The sequence below is a fragment of the Mytilus californianus genome, unplaced genomic scaffold (assembly GCF_021869535.1).
Source record: "Mytilus californianus isolate M0D057914Y unplaced genomic scaffold, xbMytCali1.0.p SCAF_2, whole genome shotgun sequence".
Lineage (NCBI taxonomy): Eukaryota > Metazoa > Mollusca > Bivalvia > Mytilida > Mytilidae > Mytilus > Mytilus californianus.
The window spans coordinates 22,675,450-22,701,994 of NW_026262668.1; the positions used below are offsets into that span (position 1 = coordinate 22,675,450).

At 33.5% G+C, this 26,545-nt stretch overlaps 1 long non-coding RNA gene across 2 annotated transcripts in view; it reads right to left on the bottom strand.

Moving 5' to 3' along the window:
* Positions 1 to 796: 796 nt before the first annotated feature.
* LOC127729534 (uncharacterized) overlaps positions 797 to 26,545 on the bottom strand; it is a 115,253-nt gene continuing 89,504 nt past the window's right edge. Inside the window, exon 3 of one of the 2 annotated variants that reach the window (XR_007994675.1) lies at positions 797 to 2,509. This is a non-coding gene — a long non-coding RNA (uncharacterized LOC127729534). Of the gene's footprint in view, positions 2,510 to 17,711; positions 19,421 to 26,545 lie in introns of those variants that run through there. The other variant, XR_007994674.1, reaches the window with a different exon arrangement.

Consider the following 26,545-nt stretch of genomic DNA (forward strand, 5'->3'; position numbering starts at 1 on the left):
ATATATTGGCCTCAAGCATCACCCAAGGGACATTTATTGAAAAGCACATATGGTGCAGTAAAATTGGTAGCGTTAGAATTCTTTGTAATAATAATTCATGAACTAAAATCTAGACACACCAAGGACCAAGTAAATCTTGAACTAGTTCAGTCGTTTAAGGGGTTAAGGCCTTTGAAACAAAATAAAAAATAAGATAACCGATTTGATCCTTTAAAATATTTTTTACAATCATCAAAAACAACTTTGATTGGCTCATTATCGATGCTCACGATTGTCTCTTTGGTATAGTCTTAAATGGGAAAACAGTAAATGTCTTGTAGACATTTCACAAAATTGTGTTTTGCAGCTTTCTTCACAATCAGGGGAGAAGCGGTGAAAATCTTATAGTTCACCCGTGAGGCATGTATTTGATCTTTAATGAAACCATGTAATGAGTTCTTTGTATATTAAAGGAGAAAGGGAAATAAACGTTGATATCAATACCCAAAAAGCAAATGTTAATAATGCAAATGCAAATGATGTTCTGAACTTTCTGTAACTAATCACATCTTTTATTTTATTATATGCCTAAAATTCAAATTTGTGTCCAATCTTAAAATCACATTTATATGATAAAAGCCAGCATGCTATCATGATGAGATTCCATCTGGACCCAAAGTATTTCGTAAAATGAATATTTGTGTAACCATGACCTTAACCTTTTAACATTTTGACTGGAAATTCAACCAGCTGTATATATAAAAATAAGAAGATGTGGTACGATTGCCAAAGAGACAACTCTCCAATAGAGATCAATAAAATGCTCCGCAGGGCGCAGCTTGATACGACCGCAGAGGTCGAACCCTGAACAGTTGGGCAAGTATGGACACAACATTCAAGCTTGATACAGCTCTGAATTTGGATTGTGATTAAATATTTGACACAGCATAGGTTTCTGACACAGAATGAATGTGGTCTAAGAACTTAAAATTTTAAATTGAACATTCACCTATTATGGTCCAATATCCAAAATCTAAATACATGGTTAGATTCAGCATATCAAAGAACCCCAAGAATTCAATTTTTGATGAAATCAAACAAAGTTTAATTTTGGACCCTTTTCACCTCAATGTGGACAAAGTTGATAATGGGGCCCAAAAATCAAAAATCTAAATACATGGTTAGATTCAGCATATCAAAGAACCCCATATATTCAATTTTTGTTGAAATCAAACAAAGTTTAATTTTGGACCCTGATTTGGACCAACTTGAAAACTGGGCCCATAATCAAAAATCTAAATACATGTTTAGATTCAGCATATCAAAGAACCCTAAGAATTCAATTTTTGTTAAAATCAAACTAAGTTAAATTTTGGACCCTTTGGACCTTAATGTAGACCAATTTGAAAACGGAACTAAAAATTAAGAATCTAAATACACGGTTAGATTCGGCATATCAAAGAACCCCAATATTTCAATTTTTGATGAAATCAAACAAAGTTTAATTTTGGACCCTTTGGACCTCAATGTGGACCAATTTAAAAACGGGGCCCAAAATCCAAAAAACTTAATACACGGTTAGAATCAGCATATTAAAGAACCCCATATATTCAATTTTTGTTGAAATCAAACAAAGTTTAATTTTGGACCCCGATTTGGACCAACTTGAAAACTGGGCCCATAATCAAAAATCTAAATACATGTTTAGATTCAGCATATCAAAGAACCCTAAGAATTCAATTTTTGTTAAAATCAAACTGAGTTAAATTTTGGACCCTTTGGACCTTAATGTAGACCAATTTGAAAACGGAACCAAAAATTACGAATCTAAATACACGGCTAGATTCGGCATATCAAAGAACCCCAATATTTCAATTTTTGATGAAATCAAACAAAGTTTAATTTTGGACCCTTTGGACCTCAATGTGGACCAATTTAAAAACGGGGCCCAAAATCCAAAAACTTAATACACGGTTAGAATCAGCATATTAAAGAACCCAAAGAATTCAAGAATAAAACCCCATTGAAATTGGTCAAGAAATAAGCAATTTATACGAAGTATCTTCTTTTGCACAATACTGTGCAATTGAATATTTCTTGCTATTGCGCAATACTGTACAATTGACAATTTCTTGCTATTGTGCAATATTGTGCTATTGGATATTTCTTGCTATTGCACAATACTGTGCAATTGAAGAGTTCTTGCTATTGCGCAATACTGTGCAATTGAAGATTTCTTGCTATTGTGCAATACTGTGCAATTGAAAATTTCTTGCTATTGCACAATACTTATTATATAATAATTTACACATCCTGTTTGGTGAGTATCTCCTACCATATCATTATTATTTGCTTTTAAATATAAAACAGAAATAACCAACTTAAAATGGAAAATTTAAAAAAAAAAAAAAAAGGAAAAACAGAAAAAAAGGAAAAAAAAAAAAAAAATCCCCCCCCCCAAATTTTTTGAACCCCCTTATGATTCATCACCCCAAAACTCAATCCCAGCCTTCCCTTTGTGGTATGGTACCTTGCAGTACAATTTCAGAGAGATCCATACACTTGAACACAAGTTATTGTCTGGAAACTAGAAAAATGCTTATTTTTTGCCCCTTTTTGGCCCCTTATTCCTAAACATTTGAAGCAATTACCCCCAAACTCAATTCCAGCTTTCCCTTTGTGATATGGAACCTTGTAGTACAATATCAGAAAGATCCATACACTTACACACAAGTTATTATCATGAAACTAGAAAAATGCTTGTTTTTTGCCCCTTTTTTGGCCCCTTATTCCTAATATTTTGAGGCAATTACCCCCAAAATCAATCCCAGCATTCACTGTGTGATATGGAACCTTGTGGTACAATTTCAATGAGATCCATACACTTGAACACAAGTTATTGTCTGGAAACTAGAAAAATGCTTATTTTTTGCCCCTTTTTGGCCCCTTATTCCTAAACGTTTTGGGCAATTACCCCCAAACTCAATTCCAGCTTTCCCTTTGTGATTTGGAACCTTGTAGTACAATTTCAGAAAGATCCATACACTTACACACAAGTTATTGTCATGAAACTAGAAAAATGCTTGTTTTTTGCCCCTTTTTTGGCCCCTAATTCCTAATGATTTGAGGCAATTACCCCCCAAAATCAATCCCAGCATTTCCTGTGTGATATGGAACCTTGTAGTACAATGTCAGAGAGATCCATACACTAACACACAAGTTATGTCTGGAAGTTACAAAAATGCTTATTTTTGGCCCCTTTTTGGCCCCTAATTCCTTAACTGTTGGTACTATAACCCCCAAAATCAATCCCAAACTTCCTTTTGTGGTATTGAACCTTATGGTAAAATTTCATAGAGATCCATTCACTTAAACTAAAGTTAGAGTGCGAAAACCAATGTGTCTTCGGACGACGCCGGACGACGCCAGACGACGACGACGACGACGACGCCAACGTCATACCAATATACGACCGCAAAAATTTTTGCGGTCGTATAAAAATGACATAGAAGTTAACAACTACGGCCTTCAACAATGAGCAAAACCCATACCGCATAGTAAGCTATAAAAGGCCCCTTAATGACAAATGTAAAACAATTCAATTGAGAAAACTAACGGCCTGATTTATGTACAAAACAATGAAGGAAAAACAAATATGATATACAGCAACAAACGACAACCACTGAATTACAGGCTCCTGACTTGGGACAGTCACATACAGAATGTGCCGGGGATAATCTAGTTTGAAAACGCCAACCCTCCCCTAACCTGGGATGGCGGTGTAACAGTACAACATACAACTGTGTCCTTTCATCTATAGGTTTCATTAAATTCCAACAAGTGTACCTATGGTAATTGCAAGGAAAAAGCAAATTGCACTTCTTTTTTTCATATTTTCAGTCTATTTTTTTTTAAAGGACCATTATGAAGAAATGTAAATAATTGAAACATAAAGAATTGTACATATGATATTTAATATTACTAAATATAAATCATTTTATGGTATACTAAAATGAAGTTTCCCTCAAGAAATTTTAAACGACAGATAAAATTGTTTTGTAAAACTATATTAAAGCGATTCACATACATAAGAAATATTGTAAAAATTAACAACTTCTAAAACATAAAACACATACTTAAATCATAAAAATATGAGATGCTGTTTAAAACGTTACATCTTATAAAAACATTTGGATTTATATTATATACAAAATCTTAATCAAAAGCAATAGGTTCACATAGAGTTTAAACAAATAAATAAGAGCTCACAACAAAATGAAAACGATTCTGTGGAAATACATTTACACACGTCAGAATATCTTAGCATATATCTCTAATACATTACTTGACATGTACATTGATAGGATATAAAGAATATTCACCTCTATGTTACTGTACTATGATGTTTGCGATATCAAATGTAAGAGACGAAGCCTTAAAAAATATCGATATAGCACAAGTGACATCAGGGTTTTGATTTGATTTCATGAAACTTTAACCCAAATAATATATTTGTCACTATGTACCCCCAAACTTCATCTATAATCCTTACAAAATATTTCCACTGAATGTTTTAAATTTCCATTTCAAACGTGTATGGTGAATGGTGAACGTTACAGTATATATTGTAATATTTATCTTTACCAAGTGTGAAAGGGTATTGTGTATTATTGTACTTCATGTTAAAATGCCAGATTTTGATTGGTTAATACGAGGGTGACAATTTGTTCTATCCCATGGCAAATACTCTATTACCCTTCACGGAGACACTTGATCAAGTGTGCGCTTTAATTAAATACGGATGATTGTTATGTACACGATGTCATAGTTTATTACTCTGAATTTGAAATTTAATAGACAATAATAACAGAAAATTCAATTTAATAATTAAATTAAACAAGCATTCTGAGAGTATTGCATGGCAATACATAGTCCCCTACAGGTTAAAATTTCATTGTACTGTAACAAAATGCTAACTTGTTCTATAATTTGTCATGGTGTTAACTTTATAACAAATATCGTCAATATCTTCAAGCATGATGAAAAAAAAAGTGTAGAAAACTGATTATTAGTGAATTTTCTATGTCCAAGGACCATAACTCTGCATAAAATCATCAGACCGGAACAAAATTCGAACTTGATCTGTAACTTGTCATGATACAACTATATACCAATTATCAAATCAATATTTTCAAGCATGATGAAAAAAAGAGAGGTGAAAGATACCAAAGGGACATTCAAACTCATAAGTCGAAAATAAACTGACAATGCCATGGCTAAAAAAGACAAGCATTCTGAGAGTATTGCATGGCAATACATAGTCCCCTATCGGGTAAAAATTCATTATACTGGAACAAAATGCTAACTTGTTCTATAACTTGTCATGGTGTAAACAAATAGAAAATATCAAGTCAATATTTTAAAGCATGGCTAAAAACAGTGTGGAAAACTGAATATATGAGAGAATTTTTTCAAGTCCAAGGACCATAACTCTGCACAAAATTATCAGACTGAAACAAAAATTTGAACTTGATCTGTAACTTGTCATGATAAAACTATATACCAATTGTCAATCAATATCTTCAAGCCAGATGAAAAAAGTGTGGAAAACCTATAACACTCTAACATTAGATATGATGTAATACAATGTATATCTATTTTCGAATTACAATCAAATAAAATTAATAGTTCCAAATATTTTTTTTTTCATTTGTCACAAACTAATATAGATTTGTAACTTATCTATAAAATGTCAACAACTTTTATCTACACAAAGTAATGTAATGAAATATATACTTTAATAAAAATAGATTATTATCTAATTTAAGGATTTCACTTAATAAAAAAATATATATATATATATACATGTAGCATTCAGAAAATTAGTTTATACAAAATAACATATAAACCTGCCACAAAATTCCTCAAACAATTTACCAAATTTTAAAAAATGAGTTATCTCCCTTTGTACAGATATATGGTTTAACATAGTACTCTAACATTAGTTATGGAGTTTTTTTATGGACCATAACTCTGGACTAAATCATCAGACCGGAACAAAATTTGAACTTGATCTATAACTTGTCATTATAAAACTATATACTAAATATCAAATCAATGTCTTCAAGAACGAAGAAAAAAAGTGTGGAAAACTGAGTTGCCGGACTGACGGATGGACAGACGGACGGACAGACAGACGGACAGTGGGCAAACCTAAAGTCCCCTTCGACTTCGTCGGTAGGGGACTAATAAATGGGGAATGTGTCCATGGGACACAGATGATGCCCCCGCTTGCATATCATATAAAGTTATAAAGGGACATAACTGAAGAACGGAATAAGTGACGCTACCCAAATTTGTACTTGATCGGAGTTTTGTGTCGATAAGTATTGAGTATAAGTTTCATAACATTTGGTTGAGGCAAACTTAAGTTAGAGAACGGAAATGAAAAATTCAGCAATTTTTCCATTTGTAAAGGGGCATAACTCTAGAACAGTTAAAGGTGTAATACCACCATTGATTTTCCCCTATTAGTCTTTGTTAAATTTGCACTTTTCAAAAAATTGTGCAGAATTTATCTTTGTTTCAAATAAAGAAATACTTGGCATGAGTAAAGTTTGATCCTGTCCAGTACTATAGAAAAAATTTCACATAACATTTCATTGCATATAAGAAAATAACCATCACTGGAAGTTAACCAATCAAATTTTCCCCCTTTTTTAACCTGTGTACAAGCTTTAGTAACCATGTAACCTCAAGTTTCCAAAATATTCTATAGAAACCCTAAATAAAAAAAAAATGGTGCTTTGAAATACCCAATATATATGTTTATGACCAAGAAATGTTTTACTGCAATGAAATGAAGGATCAATTATCTACAACTGTCAAATTCAAGGGAATATTTTTTTTCGACCTATTTTCGACGAATATAGTTCCTTTTAATTAGAGTGTATTTTTTCTTAATTTTTTTTCTTTCCCCTCATTTCTTAGGTTTTTTTGGGTGGAAATAAAAGAAGAGAGATGAAATAATCTTTTGGATGTTGTATTTTAACTGATTTTGATATGGAAAGAGTGATTAGGCCAGGTGCAAAAAGGTGATATTTACAGTTTTCGGAACATCTCTTGACTTGTCCATAGGGGTATGGATGTGTATTGGCTAAATTTGTAAGAGTCATTGGTTCAATCTTTCTGAAATTTGGATATATTTTTGGACTAGTACTATACATTATACACACAAAAGATTTGACAAAAATGCAAGGTGCAATTTTTTTAATGAAACAAAACGTTATAAAGAACTAATAGGGGAATTTAATTGTGGTCTGTGGCCTGTACCTTTTGTGTTTTGTAGCTACAAATAATGGTATCCGGTCGTTCCGTCCCCAAACCGATCCGGCCCCAAGTCGATCCGGCCCACGTCGATCCGTCCCTACGTCGATCCGGCCCCATAATAAAATATGAATAAACTATATTGACTTTGGAGGATTTTGTGACAAATTTTAACAGTATAAATGGAATTTGTAAAAAGTATCGTTGATGGATGAAAACAGGTAAGTTATTGGAGTACCAGTCAAAGAATTATTTTACATCGATACGAAAATGAGTGTGATTGTGTCTGTTTGTAAAGCAGCTTCAACATATTTTAATATGAAGTTATTTTCCATGATAACTTTGAATGTCATGGCGATTTTTATTTTATTTAATTCACACACAGAATAGCTAAATAAATATTTACAGTCCAATGGAACCTATAAAATTTAACTCATCATAATGACTTGTTTAATCAAATCATTAGTCTATAATTGGTTTGTTTATTCAACAATTGTCTAATGAATGTGAACTAAGGTAATGCCACTCGTAATCACTTAATTCAATCAAATCCTGATTGATTAAAGTTACGTAATCAACAAGGTCTTTATAGTTTGATCTTTTGTTTGGTGTTATGTGTTATAATAATTAATTGTATTTTTATTTAAGGTAACATCAGCTAAAGGCTTCTATAATACATGTTTTTTATTTGTAATATCGAATATAGTCAATATATTTTTTTAAAGTTGACAATATTTTGAATAGTTGTGTGTAGATAAAAAAAACAAGTTATATGAGTATCCATTATTCTTTATTGCAAGATAATAACAAAATGATTACACTGAATGCACATTTTCACTCTCTAAAATATAATATCAGCATTACTATAATATAACAATAAATTCATACACACTAACAAACACACTATCTCTGACACTCACATAAATATATATAACTCTTAAATCATTTACACTAACAGTTACACTGTCACTAACATAATATAAAAGGGGTCACACTTGCAGCACTACAATAACATATACAGTAACTATCATACGCAGTACGTATACATATATAATATATATCCATTAATCTTGAAAACTTGTAATGAAAACATAATCAACATAGTTGTTTTAAACTCATCTGAAGAAAATATTTGTCAAAGGCCAATTTTTTTTTACCGCACACCTTTTACATTATAATAAAATTCATAAACATTTATGAATTACAATTAATATATATCTTTAGTTTTATTCCTTATAAATATATTTTTTTATTGGGACGGATCGACTTTAAATATGGGCCGGATCGACGTTGGGCCGGATCGACGTGGGACGGATCGACTTGGGCCGGATCGACGTGGGGCCGGATCGACATGAAAGCCAAATAATTAATGTTGACGAAGTTGGCGAATAGAACATAAAAAAAATAAATGTAGGCGAACTTGGCTAAGTTTGTGAACATTACATATAAAATAATGTTGGTGAATTTGGTGAACAATAATGATTTTGTAAAGGTTGGCGAACTTGGCAAACATTAAGGGACCGTGCAATATTTATCAGGCAGGTAGGACCAGTGCAAATTCTGGTTATGACAAAACACAGTTAATGTCATATACTGATTTGAGCCGTAAAAACTAAATGTCCTATGACATTCATGCAGAAAAAAAGTATTTGGTTGTTTGGTTTTTTACTGTCAAATTTAGGGATTTAATTAATAGGTAAGAAAAAGCTACAATTTTTAGTTTAAATAAATCTTCATGTCCTATGGTCACCAAAGGTGAAAAAGTGGAGACCCTTTGCCTGAAGTGGATGAAAAATATGTTTGTCCAACTATTGTTTAAGCACTAGTCCCACCTGCCTGATAAATATTGCACGGTCCCTAATAATTCGTAAAGGTTGGCGAAGTTGGCGAACAGTAATGATTTCGATAATGTTGGCGAAGTTGGCAATCAGTAATGATTTCGTAAAGGTTGGCGAAGTTGGCAAACTGTAATTATTTCATAAATGTTGTCGAACAGTGGCGAACTTGACGAACAGTAATGATTTCATAAATGTTGGCGAAGTTGGCGAACAGTATAATGAATTCGTAAATGTTTGCAAAGTAAGCGAACTGGGCGAACAGTAAGTGTTGGCGACGTTGGCGAATAGTACTGGTTTCGTAAAGATTGGCAACGTTGGCGACATTGGCGAACAGTAAGGATTTCGTAAAGGTTGGCGACGTTGGCGAACAGTAATGATTTCGTAAAGGTTGGCGACGTTGGCGACGTTGGCAAACAGTAATGATTTCGTACATGTTGGCGAAGTTGGTGACGTTGGCAAACAGTAATGATTTCGTAAATGTTAGCGACGTTGGCGACGTAGGTGAACATTCACATAATCCTGTACCAGAATGCAAATACAGTAACTATTGTTGTTATAAAGTAAATACATTTAAGTGAATGAAAATTACAACAAAGTGTGAATATAAAAATAAGGAGATGTGGTATGATTGCCAATGAGACAGCTATCCACCAAAGTTCAAATGAAGTGGATGTAAGCAATTATAGGCAACCGTACGGCCTTCAACAATGAGAAAAACCCATACCGTATGGTCGGCTAAAAAGGGCCCCGACTTGAAAAATCTGAAACATTTCAATTTGAAAACTAACGTCCTAATTTATAACAAAACAGTTTACGAAAAAAATATGACAGATCTGAAACATTTCAATTTGAAAACTAACGTCCTAATTTATAACAAAACAGTTTACGAAAAAAATATGACAGACATGAACCAACTGCAACCACTGAACCACAGGCTCCTGACTTGGAACAATCACTTAAAAAATGTGGTGGGGTTAACATGTTTGTGAGCGCTCTACCCTCCCCTAACCTGGGACAGTGGTGTAACAGTACAACATAAGAACAAACTACAAAAATCAGTTGAAAAAGGCTTAACTCATCAGATGGATACAAATAGAAATACATCTAACAAAAACACAGAGTGGATGTGGACGGGTACTTATACATCCCAAAAACAAAAAAGACACTAAGTACAGATCTGAGAGTACTCTCAGTTACTGACAGCTTGTTCAAAGCCAATACCAGCTAATGAAAAAAAAAATCTTGTATCTAATACTTGTTTGTCTTGTTCTAAACAAAGCTTATGGTTACAAATACTGGATTATGTAAAACATATCTAAGTTGATTTAGTAATATAAATTTCAGCTTCAAATTGCAAACGTTGAAGACGTTGAATGAATGAATGATTGATATATGGTGAACGTTCAGCGACTAATAATATGTGCATATTAAAGGCAATAAAGTCGAACGAATATGTACAAGAACATTTTACAGGCTGACAATTTAATAGTCCACAGCATCACAGTCTCCAGTTACTTACCCTGAGCAACCAAATTTTTGATTTTTCTCATAACATCATTGGACATAGCGAAAATGAAGAACACATCAATTTCAAAGTACATATTTGGTTTGATCGATCGAGGATCAAACTCACGAACTCCCTAATATTCAAGATGAGCACACAGCTACGCAAATCACAGATGAAGTGTTCAAAACGCTTGAAAAGCCAAAAACAACCAGTGCATAATATTGTTTCCAATGTTTTTTAAAAAGAATGTACAAAACAAACAATAATTCATAAATCGATTAAGTAAATTATGATATGAAAATTAAGCTGGATTTATTTAGGAATAAAGTGGGAAAAATTGTAAATTCGACCACGTAACCATCGTTTTTTTTTAATTCTATTATCAGGGAAAGCGTCTCCCGCGTGATTATGTTGGCGTAAATATAAAAAAAGAGATGAGGGCGGGAGAAGAAGGGAAGCTGAGAGGTAGATGAATCCATGCTTGGTGGTGTTTAATTCATGCAAAACCAATACATTTTGTCATAAATAAAATAAAGATTGCTGACGTGCAATAGTGTAATGTGCTATAGAATTGCCACGTGTTCAATACTCGAAACATGTAGGAATTTTCCAAACAATTCTAGAACTAGGGTGGGAATGATTGGCTAACAATAGATATATGGGAGGAGTAAGCAATCCAAATTACTGTTTTAACAGGTTAAGCGATAAACTTCATCCATCAATCACTTATACTCATTTCAAATAATAAGTTGTTTTGTGCATAGAGGATAAATTGGAAGTGATAAACAATTAAAAATAGCGGTTAACCGATAAAAATAACGGTTAACCGATATATAAATAGCGATTATCCGATAAACATAGTGGTTAACCAATAAAAAGCGGTAAACCGACATATAAATAGCGGTTAACAGATAAAAATAGCGGTTAATCGATAAAAATACCTTTTGAACCAAATGGTACACCATACATCTAAAAACATATGATGTTTAGCGCAGTGAATATGCAAGTATTTCCAAAATTTGGCAACAGCAAATTTTGAAAAGACTTATTTGTATTTCCTTGCCGATATTAAAGTACTGGCTACTGAGCTAGTGATTCCCTCGCGATCGGGACTAACAGTCCACTATCAGTGGTATCGACCCGGTGGAACCATACCAACTACCATTGACTTATCATAAGTGGTTCCCTTTACAATAACCTAAACACAAACTTTAATTTGTAAATGTAACAGTTTCAAAGTTAATGAACCATGCTGAGGGGTGGAGCCATATAACCACCATGGAAAAGAGACTTGCAAATGCTAATACATCTGCACACCAAATACCATTGACTTAAAATTAGTGGTTCATCTAAAACTGATCTAATCACAAACTTAAAATATAAACTGTGCAAAAATTTCAGTCAATAGACCATTACTGAGGAGGCGAAGCCAAATAATTTCCATGGAAATGAGATGTGTCAATGCTAATCTGCATACCAAATATTATTGACCTTCAACTCGTGGTTCCCCTTAAACTCTTAAACTGACATAATCACAAACTAATACATGTAAAGTATGCAAAAAGTTTAAAAGTCAATAGACCATGACTTGGGCGGGGGGGGGGGGGGGGGGGGGGGGGGGATAATCTCAATTGAAATGAGATGTGCAAATGCTAATGCATCTACATAACACACATTATTGACCTACCACCAGTGGATCCTCTTAAACTGACCTTATCACAAACTGATACATGTAAAGTAAGCAAAATGTTCAAAGTCAATAGACCACGATTGAGGAGACGGGGCTAAATAATCTCCATGGAAATGAGATGTTCCAATGCTAATACAACTGCATTCCAAATAGCATTGACCTACCACTAGTGTTCCCCATAAACTGACCTAATCACAAACTATTAAATTGTTGACGCCGTCGGAAACAGCATACATAAGTCTCGCTTTTTTGACTCCATCAAGGCGAGACAAATTCCATATATAGACCTCATTTAGAACCGACAAATGAATGTCTGCACAATAATTATTTGCTATAGATTATTGCCGTTCTTAGTCTTCAGTAATCAAGAAAAGATTTTTAAAGACCAGGGCCAGTATGCATAAAACATCTTATTAAACCTTAAGTGACCCTTAAACTTAGATTTCACAAAGAATTAGATCTTCGCATGTACTCATCCGAGCATATATAATTTCAGAAGTACCGACCCAATGGTAGTAATACCATACACGGTACCAATTTTACTGAACGATATGCGCATTTCGACAATAAATGTCTTCCGTGATGTTTAGGGCCAAAAGTTTTAAAAATCCAAAACTTATTGGAAAGATGAAGAGCATGTAAACCAAAAATGACTGAACATTTGGACAAATTCAGGCAATGAATCAGATATTTGCATGAGGCAGATATATTCCTTTATCTGAAATTATTTCCAAAATTTTGCAACAGCAAATTTTGAAAAGACATTAATTTTGTATTTTCTTGCCAATATCAAAGTACTGGCTACTGAACTAGTGAAAAAGTAATTACAGTAGGTGTAAAGTGATTAAGTAGATTAATGGCACACGACCTATGGCACAGGACCTGAAAAAAATATTATTTTCTCCTTTTTTTTTCACTTTTACATGCAATTGCATAACCCTCCTCCTTTTTTAACCCGGGCTGGTACCTGTTTGGTTTCTGTCCCACTGTTTAGGAAGCAGTTGATGGTAAATAGCTGCTTGAATGGTACCTTTACCACTTTGAAAGTGCCGTCCATATACCAACATTTGGACTTAGACAGTAATTGTAGTTACTGATCTGTGGCTAAGACTATATATCTTTGACCATTCTTTTTGATATCAGCTTTCAGGAAGTTGTCCGGCAGGTAGTATTCTGCAAGATCGAAATCTAGGTGTTTTGGCTCAGGAGGACGATCTTTTTGACGTCTACGATTACATTGTCTTTTTAAATTAGTGATGGCAGGACGACTTGCCTCCGGCAGGTTTACATTAGCATGTGTTGCTAGAATTGTCTTCACAATCTCTGATGATCTAGTAAAAGCATGGGCTGGTAATGCCGCTTGTGCCTTGACAGTTGATGAAATTGTGGCCGCAACCACTGAACCAGGTGTAGAAGGATGATTATGTGGTACTTTGCCTGGAACGAATTTGTCACTTATTTGGCTAACCGCTGCTGGACACCTGTTATTTTTACCTCTTACACTACACCACCACCAGGTCTTTTCATTTTGCTGCCTTTTAACAGTGAAAGAAAAACCATCACTAGAATAAAGCTTATGTTTACCACGTTTGGTACCTTGGTCTAATATCTTGTAAGTAATTGTGGCAGTTGTATCAATGCCCTCCACAGGGTCGTCAACCGAGCTGTCAGACAGAGACCCTTCGTTGACTGGGACCGGAATAACAAACGAGCGATTGTTAATGTCAAATGTATCGTCTGCAGCATGGTCCGAGTCAGAGTTGTCTTCGGTTATGACTCTAGGTGGTGGTCGGCGTCTAACAATATAATGATCTGAATCTGAGTCACTGTCCCTGAAAAGTTTTGGTCTGCCAATAAGTATATCTGGCGAGCTTAACACCGGACCTGTGTCGGAGTCGTTGAAATGGGCTACAGGTATGGCCGGTCTCTGTGAGGCAATATCATGATCTGATTCGAAATCACTGTATGCTACAAGACTTAGTGGTCTAGGTTGTTGCTCAGTTGGTAAGGGTTGGTCCACAATAAGGCAGTTAGAACAACTCCAATCGATATCGGCCTTTGCTTTGGCCGCTTCTCTGTATGCATCTCTGGTAATGCCTGTGTGGCATGTACGATGCTGTTACAAAATATTCTAAATTATTTTTGACTAAAGAATATATCACCATCATGCAAAACTCTGATTCCTTGCCCGAATTTGTATATACTTTGTGTCTTATGGTTTATAAGCTCTTCACTTTTAGCACGTTTTGGATTTAAAATATTTTGGCTTCATTTATTCTCGAGAAACGCATCTGGTGCAGTAAAATTGGTACCGTTAATGTCATTACTATCACTGGGTCAATACCGCTGCTGGTGGACTGTTAATCCTTTATCAGGAAGGAATCACAGTCAAGCCCAGTAGCCAGTACTTCGGTATTGGCATGAAAATACGGATAAAGTGTTTTCAAAATTTGCTGTTGCAAAATTTGGGAAATTATCTAAGATAAAATAATATATCTCCTTCGTGCAAAGCTCTAATTCCTTGCCCGACTTGTCAATTTTTTTTGGGGGGTCATTTTTGCTTTATAACCTCGTTATTGTTTTAAAAACTTTTGGTTTTGCAAATATTTTGGCTTCATTCATTGTCGAAATGTGCATCTGGTGCAGTAAAATTGGTACCGTTAATGTTTTTACTAACACTAGGTCGATACCTCTACTGGTGGACTGTTAGTCCTCGATGGAAACACTATCCCAGTAGCCAGTACTTTGGTAATGTCATGAAAATCATGCAAATACGGATATTTTGTTATAAAAAACATATCAAAGATACCAGGCTAATAATTTTGTACGACAGAGGCGCGTTTTGTCTACAAGACTCATCAATAACGCTCGAAGTTAAAAAGCCAAATTAAGTACGATGCCGAAGAGCTTTGAGGACCCCAAAATTCGAAAGGTTTTGCCAAATACAGCTAAGGTGATCTATTTCTGGGGTCGAAATTTCATAGTATTTCGAACAATTGAAAGTTTTATAAACAGTTAATATATAAATATGACCATATCAATTATATATCATGTCAACACAGAAGTGCTGAATACTTTTATGGTGAAAATTTTAAAATTATTTTGAATTAGGGAATATATCACCCTCATGCAAAGCTTTGATTCATTTCCCGACTTTAGCTATACTATCTGTCTCTAATGGTTAATAATCTCTTCACATTTTGAATAAGTTTGGTTTTTCAAATATTTTGGCCTTGATGATCAAGGAAGAGACATTTATTGTTAGTTCCCGATCGCGAGAGTATCACTAGCCCATGCAGTATCCAGTACTTCAGCACTGGCATGAGAATACGGATATTGTGTTTTTAAAATTTGCAGTCGCAAAATTTTTGATATTATTTAAGATGAAGGTATATATCTCCCACATACAAAGCTCTGATTCCTTGTCGGGCTTTTATATTTTATGTCATTTTTGGTTTATAGGCTGTTCATTTTTTTAATAAGCTTTTGAAATTGAAAGTTTTTGGCTTCGGGCATTACTGAAGACATGCATTGTCGAAATGCGTATCTGGTGTAGTATAATTTGTACCGTTAATGTTGTACTACAACAAAGTCGAAAACTTTGCTGATGGACTGTTAGTTCCCGAGGTTATCACTAACCCAGTAAAAAGTAAAATCACAAAAATACCGAACTTCGGTGAAAATTCAAAACGGAAAGTCCCTAATCAAATGGCAAAATCAAAAGCTCAAACACATCAAACGAATGGATAACAACTGTCATATTCCTGACTTGGTACAGGCATTTTCTAATGTAGAAAATGGTGGATTAAACCTGGTTTTATAGTTAGCTAAACCTCTCATTTGTATGACAGTCTCATAAAATTCCATTATATTGACAATGATGTGTGAACAAAACAAAGAGACATAAAAGGTAAAAATGTCAAAATAGGGGTACAACAGTCAAAATTGTATTATAATCTTAATCACTATGAAAACAAAAAAATATGTAACAAATAAACACAAAAAGACATATAGACAAAGCACATAAGCAAAAATGAAAGACAAGAATACAAAAATTTACCATAGCACAATGACACAATGACGGGATGTATAAGTACCGAGCCACGTCAAATGAATAACCCAAAAAATAGACTAAACAGTAAAAGTAATATTCAAAAAAGACAAATACAAGAATACTATAACACGTTATTAAGATGATAAGCAACGTCAGTACCCAGAATCTATACTTCAAGACCATCGTGTTTTATTTGTGAATTTGATACGGAATATTTATCAACAAGGTCTTGGTACCTTCCGATGAACTTTTTAAGAAAAATAACGAGACGTTCTTTGACATACTCCTGGTTCATCAACTTTCTGCTCAGACACTGGTAACGTAAGCCAGTACTTCGGTACTGGCATGAAAATATGGATAATGTGTTATTAAAATTTGTGGTTTTAGTAACAGTAACACACTTTTGGAAATTATTTTAGGAATATACCTCCCTCATGCAAAACTCTGGTTCCTTGTCTGGCTTTGGGTATAAGTTTTGTCTTTTTGTGTATATAAGCTCATAAGTTTTAGATTTTCAAAATATATTGGCCTCAAGCATCACCCAAGGGACATTTATTGAAAAGCACATATGGTGCAGTAAAATTGGTAGCGTTAGAATTCTTTGTAATAATAATTCATGAACTAAAATCTAGACACACCAAGGACCAAGTAAATCTTGAACTAGTTCAGTCGTTTAAGGGGTTAAGGCCTTTGAAACAAAATAAAAAATAAGATAACCGATTTGATCCTTTAAAATATTTTTTACAATCATCAAAAACAACTTTGATTGGCTCATTATCGATGCTCACGATTGTCTCTTTGGTATAGTCTTAAATGGGAAAACAGTAAATGTCTTGTAGACATTTCACAAAATTGTGTTTTGCAGCTTTCTTCACAATCAGGGGAGAAGCGGTGAAAATCTTATAGTTCACCCGTGAGGCATGTATTTGATCTTTAATGAAACCATGTAATGAGTTCTTTGTATATTAAAGGAGAAAGGGAAATAAACGTTGATATCAATACCCAAAAAGCAAATGTTAATAATGCAAATGCAAATGATGTTCTGAACTTTCTGTAACTAATCACATCTTTTATTTTATTATATGCCTAAAATTCAAATTTGTGTCCAATCTTAAAATCACATTTATATGATAAAAGCCAGCATGCTATCATGATGAGATTCCATCTGGACCCAAAGTATTTCGTAAAATGAATATTTGTGTAACCATGACCTTAACCTTTTAACATTTTGACTGGAAATTCAACCAGCTGTATATATAAAAATAAGAAGATGTGGTACGATTGCCAAAGAGACAACTCTCCACCAGAGATCAATAAAATGCTCCGCAGGGCGCAGCTTGATACGACCGCAGAGGTCGAACCCTGAACAGTTGGGCAAGTATGGACACAACATTCAAGCTTGATACAGCTCTGAATTTGGATTGTGATTAAATATTTGACACAGCATAGGTTTCTGACACAGAATGAATGTGGTCTAAGAACTTAAAATTTTAAATTGAACATTCACCTATTATGGTCCAATATCCAAAATCTAAATACATGGTTAGATTCAGCATATCAAAGAACCCCAAGAATTCAATTTTTGATGAAATCAAACAAAGTTTAATTTTGGACCCTTTTCACCTCAATGTGGACAAAGTTGATAATGGGGCCCAAAAATCAAAAATCTAAATACATGGTTAGATTCAGCATATCAAAGAACCCCATATATTCAATTTTTGTTGAAATCAAACAAAGTTTAATTTTGGACCCTGATTTGGACCAACTTGAAAACTGGGCCCATAATCAAAAATCTAAATACATGTTTAGATTCAGCATATCAAAGAACCCTAAGAATTCAATTTTTGTTAAAATCAAACTAAGTTAAATTTTGGACCCTTTGGACCTTAATGTAGACCAATTTGAAAACGGAACTAAAAATTAAGAATCTAAATACACGGTTAGATTCGGCATATCAAAGAACCCCAATATTTCAATTTTTGATGAAATCAAACAAAGTTTAATTTTGGACCCTTTGGACCTCAATGTGGACCAATTTAAAAACGGGGCCCAAAATCCAAAAAACTTAATACACGGTTAGAATCAGCATATTAAAGAACCCCATATATTCAATTTTTGTTGAAATCAAACAAAGTTTAATTTTGGACCCCGATTTGGACCAACTTGAAAACTGGGCCCATAATCAAAAATCTAAATACATGTTTAGATTCAGCATATCAAAGAACCCTAAGAATTCAATTTTTGTTAAAATCAAACTGAGTTAAATTTTGGACCCTTTGGACCTTAATGTAGACCAATTTGAAAACGGAACCAAAAATTACGAATCTAAATACACGGCTAGATTCGGCATATCAAAGAACCCCAATATTTCAATTTTTGATGAAATCAAACAAAGTTTAATTTTGGACCCTTTGGACCTCAATGTGGACCAATTTAAAAACGGGGCCCAAAATCCAAAAACTTAATACACGGTTAGAATCAGCATATTAAAGAACCCAAAGAATTCAAGAATAAAACCCCATTGAAATTGGTCAAGAAATAAGCAATTTATACGAAGTATCTTCTTTTGCACAATACTGTGCAATTGAATATTTCTTGCTATTGCGCAATACTGTACAATTGACAATTTCTTGCTATTGTGCAATATTGTGCTATTGGATATTTCTTGCTATTGCACAATACTGTGCAATTGAAGAGTTCTTGCTATTGCGCAATACTGTGCAATTGAAGATTTCTTGCTATTGTGCAATACTGTGCAATTGAAAATTTCTTGCTATTGCACAATACTTATTATATAATAATTTACACATCCTGTTTGGTGAGTATCTCCTACCATATCATTATTATTTGCTTTTAAATATAAAACAGAAATAACCAACTTAAAATGGAAAATTTTAAAAGAAAAAAAAAAAGGAAAAACAGAAAAAAAGGAAAAAAAAAAAAAATCCCCCCCCCAAATTTTTTGAACCCCCTTATGATTCATCACCCCAAAACTCAATCCCAGCCTTCCCTTTGTGGTATGGTACCTTGCAGTACAATTTCAGAGAGATCCATACACTGGAACACAAGTTATTGTCTGGAAACTAGAAAAATGCTTATTTTTTGCCCCTTTTTGGCCCCTTATTCCTAAACATTTGAAGCAATTACCCCCAAACTCAATTCCAGCTTTCCCTTTGTGATATGGAACCTTGTAGTACAATATCAGAAAGATCCATACACTTACACACAAGTTATTATCATGAAACTAGAAAAATGCTTGTTTTTTGCCCCTTTTTTGGCCCCTTATTCCTAATATTTTGAGGCAATTACCCCCAAAATCAATCCCAGCATTCACTGTGTGATATGGAACCTTGTGGTACAATTTCAATGAGATCCATACACTTGAACACAAGTTATTGTCTGGAAACTAGAAAAATGCTTATTTTTTGCCCCTTTTTGGCCCCTTATTCCTAAACGTTTTGGGCAATTACCCCCAAACTCAATTCCAGCTTTCCCTTTGTGATTTGGAACCTTGTAGTACAATTTCAGAAAGATCCATACACTTACACACAAGTTATTGTCATGAAACTAGAAAAATGCTTGTTTTTTGCCCCTTTTTTGGCCCCTAATTCCTAATGATTTGAGGCAATTACCCCCCAAAATCAATCCCAGCATTTCCTGTGTGATATGGAACCTTGTAGTACAATGTCAGAGAGATCCATACACTAACACACAAGTTATGTCTGGAAGTTACAAAAATGCTTATTTTTGGCACCTTTTTGGCCCCTAATTCCTTAACTGTTGGTACTATAACCCCCAAAATCAATCCCAAACTTCCTTTTGTGGTATTGAACCTTATGGTAAAATTTCATAGAGATCCATTCACTTAAACTAAAGTTAGAGTGCGAAAACCAATGTGTCTTCGGACGACGCCAGACGACGACGACGACGACGACGCCAACGTCATACCAATATACGACCGCAAAAATTTTTGCGGTCGTATAAAAATGACATAGAAGTTAACAACTACGGCCTTCAACAATGAGCAAAACCCATACCGCATAGTAAGCTATAAAAGGCCCCTTAATGACAAATGTAAAACAATTCAATTGAGAAAACTAACGGCCTGATTTATGTACAAAACAATGAAGGAAAAACAAATATGATATACAGCAACAAACGACAACCACTGAATTACAGGCTCCTGACTTGGGACAGTCACATACAGAATGTGCCGGGGATAATCTAGTTTGAAAACGCCAACCCTCCCCTAACCTGGGATGGCGGTGTAACAGTACAACATACAACTGTGTCCTTTCATCTATAGGTTTCATTAAATTCCAACAAGTGTACCTATGGTAATTGCAAGGAAAAAGCAAATTGCACTTCTTTTTTTCATATTTTCAGTCTATTTTTTTTTAAAGGACCATTATGAAGAAATGTAAATAATTGAAACATAAAGAATTGTACATATGATATTTAATATTACTAAATATAAATCATTTTATGGTATACTAAAATGAAGTTTCCCTCAAGAAATTTTAAACGACAGATAAAATTGTTTTGTAAAACTATATTAAAGCGATTCACATACATAAGAAATATTGTAAAAATTAACAACTTCTAAAACATAAAACACATACTTAAATCATAAAAATATGAGATGCTGTTTAAAACGTTACATCTTATAAAAACATTTGGATTTATATTATATACAAAATCTTAATCAAAAGCAATAGGTTCACATAGAGTTTAAACAAATAAATAAGAGCTCACAACAAAATGAAAACGATTCTGTGGAAATACATTTACACACGTCAGAATATCTTAGCATATATCTCTAATACATTACTTGACATGTACATTGATAGGATATAAAGAATATTCACCTCTATGTTACTGTACTATGATGTTTGCGATATCAAATGTAAGAGACGAAGCCTTAAAAAATATCGATATAGCACAAGTGACATCAGGGTTTTGATTTGATTTCATGAAACTTTAACCCAAATAATATATTTGTCACTATGTACCCCCAAACTTCATCTATAATCCTTACAAAATATTTCCACTGAATGTTTTAAATTTCCATTTCAAACGTGTATGGTGAATGGTGAACGTTACAGTATATATTGTAATATTTATCTTTACCAAGTGTGAAAGGGTATTGTGTATTATTGTACTTCATGTTAAAATGCCAGATTTTGATTGGTTAATACGAGGGTGACAATTTGTTCTATCCCATGGCAAATACTCTATTACCCTTCACGGAGACACTTGATCAAGTGTGCGCTTTAATTAAATACGGATGATTGTTATGTACACGATGTCATAGTTTATTACTCTGAATTTGAAATTTAATAGACAATAATAACAGAAAATTCAATTTAATAATTAAATTAAACAAGCATTCTGAGAGTATTGCATGGCAATACATAGTCCCCTACAGGTTAAAATTTCATTGTACTGTAACAAAATGCTAACTTGTTCTATAATTTGTCATGGTGTTAACTTTATAACAAATATCGTCAATATCTTCAAGCATGATGAAAAAAAAAGTGTAGAAAACTGATTATTAGTGAATTTTCTATGTCCAAGGACCATAACTCTGCATAAAATCATCAGACCGGAACAAAATTCGAACTTGATCTGTAACTTGTCATGATACAACTATATACCAATTATCAAATCAATATTTTCAAGCATGATGAAAAAAAGAGAGGTGAAAGATACCAAAGGGACATTCAAACTCATAAGTCGAAAATAAACTGACAATGCCATGGCTAAAAAAGACAAGCATTCTGAGAGTATTGCATGGCAATACATAGTCCCCTATCGGGTAAAAATTCATTATACTGGAACAAAATGCTAACTTGTTCTATAACTTGTCATGGTGTAAACAAATAGAAAATATCAAGTCAATATTTTAAAGCATGGCCAAAAACAGTGTGGAAAACTGAATATATGAGAGAATTTTTTCAAGTCCAAGGACCATAACTCTGCACAAAATTATCAGACTGAAACAAAAATTTGAACTTGATCTGTAACTTGTCATGATAAAACTATATACCAATTGTCAATCAATATCTTCAAGCCAGATGAAAAAAGTGTGGAAAACCTATAACACTCTAACATTAGATATGATGTAATACAATGTATATCTATTTTCGAATTACAATCAAATAAAATTAATAGTTCCAAATATTTTTTTTTTCATTTGTCACAAACTAATATAGATTTGTAACTTATCTATAAAATGTCAACAACTTTTATCTACACAAAGTAATGTAATGAAATATATACTTTAATAAAAATAGATTATTATCTAATTTAAGGATTTCACTTAATAAAAAAATATATATATATATATACATGTAGCATTCAGAAAATTAGTTTATACAAAATAACATATAAACCTGCCACAAAATTCCTCAAACAATTTACCAAATTTTAAAAAATGAGTTATCTCCCTTTGTACAGATATATGGTTTAACATAGTACTCTAACATTAGTTATGGAGTTTTTTTATGGACCATAACTCTGGACTAAATCATCAGACCGGAACAAAATTTGAACTTGATCTATAACTTGTCATTATAAAACTATATACTAAATATCAAATCAATGTCTTCAAGAACGAAGAAAAAAAGTGTGGAAAACTGAGTTGCCGGACTGACGGATGGACAGACGGACGGACAGACAAACGGACAGTGGGCAAACCTAAAGTCCCCTTCGACTTCGTCGGTAGGGGACTAATAAATGGGGAATGTGTCCATGGGACACAGATGATGCCCCCGCTTGCATATCATATAAAGTTATAAAGGGACATAACTGAAGAACGGAATAAGTGACGCTACCCAAATTTGTACTTGATCGGAGTTTTGTGTCGATAAGTATTGAGTATAAGTTTCATAACATTTGGTTGAGGCAAACTTAAGTTAGAGAACGGAAATGAAAAATTCAGCAATTTTTCCATTTGTAAAGGGGCATAACTCTAGAACAGTTAAAGGTGTAATACCACCATTGATTTTCCCCTATTAGTCTTTGTTAAATTTGCACTTTTCAAAAAATTGTGCAGAATTTATCTTTGTTTCAAATAAAGAAATACTTGGCATGAGTAAAGTTTGATCCTGTCCAGTACTATAGAAAAAATTTCACATAACATTTCATTGCATATAAGAAAATAACCATCACTGGAAGTTAACCAATCAAATTTTCCCCCTTTTTTAACCTGTGTACAAGCTTTAGTAACCATGTAACCTCAAGTTTCCAAAATATTCTATAGAAACCCTAAATAAAAAAAAAATGGTGCTTTGAAATACCCAATATATATGTTTATGACCAAGAAATGTTTTACTGCAATGAAATGAAGGATCAATTATCTACAACTGTCAAATTCAAGGGAATATTTTTTTTCGACCTATTTTCGACGAATATAGTTCCTTTTAATTAGAGTGTATTTTTTCTTAATTTTTTTTCTTTCCCTTCCTCACTCATTTCTTAGGTTTTTTTGGGTGGAAATAAAAGAAGAGAGATGAAATAATCTTTTGGATGTTGTATTTTAACTGATTTTGATATGGAAAGAGTGATTAGGCCAGGTGCAAAAAGGTGATATTTACAGTTTTCGGAACATCTCTTGACTTGTCCATAGGGGTATGGATGTGTATTGGCTAAATTTGTAAGAGTCATTGGTTCAATCTTTCTGAAATTTGGATATATTTTTGGACTAGTACTATACATTATACACACAAAAGATTTGACAAAAATGCAAGGTGCAATTTTTTTAATGAAACAAAACGTTATAAAGAACTAATAGGGGAATTTAATTGTGGTCTGTGGCCTGTACCTTTTGTGTTTTGTAGCTACAAATAATGGTATCCGGTCGTTCCGTCCCCAAACCGATCCGGCCCCAAGTCGATCCGGCCCACGTCGATCCGTCCCTACGTCGATCCGGCCCCATAATAAAATATGAATAAACTATATTGACTTTGGAGGATTTTGTGACAAATTTTAACAGTATAAATGGAATTTGTAAAAAGTATCGTTGATGGATGAAAACAGGTAAGTTATTGGAGTACCAGTCAAAGAATTATTTTACATCGATACGAAAATGAGTGTGATTGTGTCTGTTTGTAAAGCAGCTTCAACATATTTTAATATGAAGTTATTTTCCATGATAACTTTGAATGTCATGGCGATTTTTATTTTATTTAATTCACACACAGAATAGCTAAATAAATATTTACAGTCCAATGGAACCTATAAAATTTAACTCATCATAATGACTTGTTTAATCAAATCATTAGTCTATAATTGGTTTGTTTATTCAACAATTGTCTAATGAATGTGAACTAAGGTAATGCCACTCGTAATCACTTAATTCAATCAAATCCTGATTGATTAAAGTTACGTAATCAACAAGGTCTTTATAGTTTGATCTTTTGTTTGGTGTTATGTGTTATAATAATTAATTGTATTTTTATTTAAGGTAACATCAGCTAAAGGCTTCTATAATACATGTTTTTTATTTGTAATATCGAATATAGTCAATATATTTTTTTAAAGTTGACAATATTTTGAATAGTTGTGTGTAGATAAAAAAAACAAGTTATATGAGTATCCATTATTCTTTATTGCAAGATAATAACAAAATGATTACACTGAATGCACATTTTCACTCTCTAAAATATAATATCAGCATTACTATAATATAACAATAAATTCATACACACTAACAAACACACTATCTCTGACACTCACATAAATATATATAACTCTTAAATCATTTACACTAACAGTTACACTGTCACTAACATAATATAAAAGGGGTCACACTTGCAGCACTACAATAACATATACAGTAACTATCATACGCAGTACGTATACATATATAATATATATCCATTAATCTTGAAAACTTGTAATGAAAACATAATCAACATAGTTGTTTTAAACTCATCTGAAGAAAATATTTGTCAAAGGCCAATTTTTTTTTACCGCACACCTTTTACATTATAATAAAATTCATAAACATTTATGAATTACAATTAATATATATCTTTAGTTTTATTCCTTATAAATATATTTTTTTATTGGGACGGATCGACTTTAAATATGGGCCGGATCGACGTTGGGCCGGATCGACGTGGGACGGATCGACTTGGGCCGGATCGACGTGGGGCCGGATCGACATGAAAGCCAAATAATTAATGTTGACGAAGTTGGCGAATAGAACATAAAAAAAATAAATGTAGGCGAACTTGGCTAAGTTTGTGAACATTACATATAAAATAATGTTGGTGAATTTGGTGAACAATAATGATTTTGTAAAGGTTGGCGAACTTGGCAAACATTAAGGGACCGTGCAATATTTATCAGGCAGGTAGGACCAGTGCAAATTCTGGTTATGACAAAACACAGTTAATGTCATATACTGATTTGAGCCGTAAAAACTAAATGTCCTATGACATTCATGCAGAAAAAAAGTATTTGGTTGTTTGGTTTTTTACTGTCAAATTTAGGGATTTAATTAATAGGTAAGAAAAAGCTACAATTTTTAGTTTAAATAAATCTTCATGTCCTATGGTCACCAAAGGTGAAAAAGTGGAGACCCTTTGCCTGAAGTGGATGAAAAATATGTTTGTCCAACTATTGTTTAAGCACTAGTCCCACCTGCCTGATAAATATTGCACGGTCCCTAATAATTCGTAAAGGTTGGCGAAGTTGGCGAACAGTAATGATTTCGATAATGTTGGCGAAGTTGGCAATCAGTAATGATTTCGTAAAGGTTGGCGAAGTTGGCAAACTGTAATTATTTCATAAATGTTGTCGAACAGTGGCGAACTTGACGAACAGTAATGATTTCATAAATGTTGGCGAAGTTGGCGAACAGTATAATGAATTCGTAAATGTTTGCAAAGTAAGCGAACTGGGCGAACAGTAAGTGTTGGCGACGTTGGCGAATAGTACTGGTTTCGTAAAGATTGGCAACGTTGGCGACATTGGCGAACAGTAAGGATTTCGTAAAGGTTGGCGACGTTGGCGAACAGTAATGATTTCGTAAAGGTTGGCGACGTTGGCGACGTTGGCAAACAGTAATGATTTCGTACATGTTGGCGAAGTTGGTGACGTTGGCAAACAGTAATGATTTCGTAAATGTTAGCGACGTTGGC